The 3153-nt window shown below is 26.3% G+C and overlaps 1 non-coding gene across 1 annotated transcript; it reads left to right on the forward strand.

The window, feature by feature from the left end:
* The first annotated feature begins 2129 nt into the window (after window positions 1–2129).
* TRNAL-AAG (transfer RNA leucine (anticodon AAG)) lies at window positions 2130–2210 on the forward strand. Its single transcript has one exon. It is a non-coding gene; the product is annotated as a tRNA-Leu (tRNA).
* The last annotated feature ends 943 nt before the right edge of the window (window positions 2211–3153 follow it).

Here is a 3153-nt window from a genome sequence, read left to right on the forward strand (position 1 = left end):
GGATGGAGATAATATTTCATTTTTGGTCGGCCAAATTTACAAAGAGTTGACAAATAAACTTAATAGTTATTGTAGCCATGGAGTTGGAATAATCAAGGGCCCCAATATAAAAGGAAGGAAGAGGGGTGGGAAATATATTTTTTTGTTCATTCAATTAATTCTAGAATTTCGAAATTCTGGACCGTTCCGCCACATTCCTTAGTGATAGCTCTTATTTCTTTTTAGAGTTTATCAACTATATTACTGACCATATAAATAATTTTTAACACTATAATTAAGCCACTTAAAATTGGGATAACTACATTTTTAGTCCCTTAATTATCAGTAAGTTTTGGTTTTGCTCTTATTGATTTTTGACTAAACATATATAACCTTCGATTAGTTGAAGTGGTGCATTTTTCATCCTTCTACTCGTAGCTCTTTCCAAATTTGTCAAGTTATCAGTTGTTATACTATTTAATTGACTATTAATAATGTCAAGTATTATTTTTTAAAAAAAAATCATAACTTCAAGTGAAATTAGTAATTTTAAAAATAAGACAAAAACTACTAGATATGACGGGTTAAAATACATTTACGTGTAAAATTAGTTAGCACTATTAATATATATTAGTTTAAAAAATTTATGCAATGTTAATTTACATGACAAATGCTTTTTACGGTTAGACTAATAACCAAAAAGATGCAATATAATTTCATTGATGGTTGACGAGACTATATATGATAATGGTTCAATATTTCTGGTCAAAACACTCTTAAAAAAAAAGTAGCAATAATAGGGATAAGATATAAAGTAATTTCTTTACTATTTTTAGTGCCTACCAACATGAATGTGCACTTCTCCAAAAGTGACTTTGCGGATGTTTTTATCTTTTAACATATTATTTTAAATTTGAATTTAAAATTTTAATGATTTGATAAATTTTATAGCACATAAATATTAGTAACTCAAATAAAATTCAAATCAAAGTCAACTCAATATTGATATTAATAAAAGAAATTCAATTTAATACTAGGGATGACAACAATGTTAGATATCTATATTCTAATTTTGCATTGGTTTAGACATAGAAAATACATAATTAATTTTATTTTTAAATATAGTTAGTTGTGTAATTAATACTTTAGCCATTAGCATGACTTAGTACTTTTATTATGATTATTTTCATTATGAAATATTAATTAGTAATATTTATTTTATGTGATTTTGTTATCTTTTTTATTGAATATTTTAGTACAATGTCACCACTCATCTCAAATTTGGTATTATTTTCTTAAGAAATATGTTTATATCTTACTAAAATGAAAGAAATATTTGAAGCAAAACCTATATGTTTTTTCATGAAAACTTAAAAAAAGCTGAAAATTTTAGAAAATCTGAAGTTGAAAAAATCGGCTTATTGATTTGGTTTGTTTATATATTTAACATCTGACATAATTGGTTTGATTTTGTATTTGAAAATTTTGAACAAATCTAATTTATGTACACCATGAATACATTAATAATTCGATGATCTTTATAAATACGTAGACAACATGTTACGTTGAAATTTTTAAAATGTGAAATTTTATTATTAAAAATAAGACGAACTATCTACTATAACTTATAGGATCACCTAATGGTGTATAAATATCTTAGACCAACAATGTATATAACTTAATCGATCTTATTAATTATACTTATATTCTTCCTTCCTTTCTATACGTATATCCCTTTAAGAAGGATTAGTGAAGGTTCATTAGTTGCTTTTCAATAAATATTCTAAGCAGAGGAGTCAAAACTTTTACTTATAAGGAATTTAATCAAATTATAAGAAGTAATTGTACATGAAAAAGTCTACACATAAAATAAAATAAAAAATTCACCTCTCTATCCAATGTATATTTTCAACGGACGTATTAATTGACACTTTTGAACAAAAATAGCTCTGCCATTTCAAGTAGATGACATCTTTAATTACGACAATATCATGCAAACCGAAAAGATTTAAAATTGCAAATTTTTTTTCTAAATAACAATTGAAATTCCTCACTACTCCATAATAAATTTAGGTAATTGCCATAAATATCTATATTAGCAAATATGGAAAACTAAAGTATATAACATCAAATGTAAATAAATAATAGTTGTTGAGATGGCCGAGTTGGTCTAAGGCGCCAGATTAAGGTTCTGGTCCGAAAGGGCGTGGGTTCAAATCCCACTCTCAACATATTATTTTGATGTTTTAATTTAACTTTTTCTTTTATTTTTTAAAGTCATTATTTATTTTTAAGTGTTCAGATATTATTTCTAATATGTTTATTCAGTCCCCCCCTCCCCCCCGCCCCCTCCCCCTCCCACAAAAAAAAAACAAAAAAACTCATCATTTCTTTATTAAGTTTTAAAGGGATTCTAAAAGGCAATAAAAGGATTTTTACCTTCAAAACTCTCAAAATTCTCAACACCATAACAAATCAATATTAACTTGTATTTGTGATTAACTTATAATTCTTAGATACAATTTTCACTATGTATTTTGCTCATACTGAAAAATAATTTCAAAAAGTTATATTGAAGGACTTGGAAAACACAGAAAAATTCCTAGAATAAAATCCAAATAATGTACTAACAAGGATTCAGGTGGGATGAATCAAATCCTGAAATTTGAAGAAAAAAATAATCTTAGAAAACGCTTATGTAACAAAAGAAAATCGTATTGACATTAATAATGTAATCACATGAATAATGGGTGGGTGCACGCGCTCCTCCAGAGTTGGTCTAAGAACAATATAACTAAGAAAATAAAGAGACAACTTCACAACATAAGCTCTGAGGAAATATCTTTAGGGTTTCGAATATTATTTGACATATTTCCATATGGATTCTTCATCTTGGTTACATTCATAACAACTTACTCATTGAATGAGTCTCCTGACTCAAATTTAAATTAGTCAAATATTAATACAAATATAAAATATCGTGTGGAAAAAAAATGCAAGACTTTGGATAACAAAAAATTAAAGGTGACATATTAGCTAATCTATAATCCCAAACCCATGATTTTCACGTTTAAAAAAAAGGTGTCGGTTGAGAAAAAATGAATATGTTAATTTGACTTTTGTGTAACACATATTAATGATAGTTAGAGAAAGAAGAGTTCAAGTGATAATTAA

The sequence above is a fragment of the Solanum dulcamara genome, chromosome 12 (genome assembly GCF_947179165.1).
Source record: "Solanum dulcamara chromosome 12, daSolDulc1.2, whole genome shotgun sequence".
Taxonomy (NCBI): domain Eukaryota; kingdom Viridiplantae; phylum Streptophyta; class Magnoliopsida; order Solanales; family Solanaceae; genus Solanum; species Solanum dulcamara.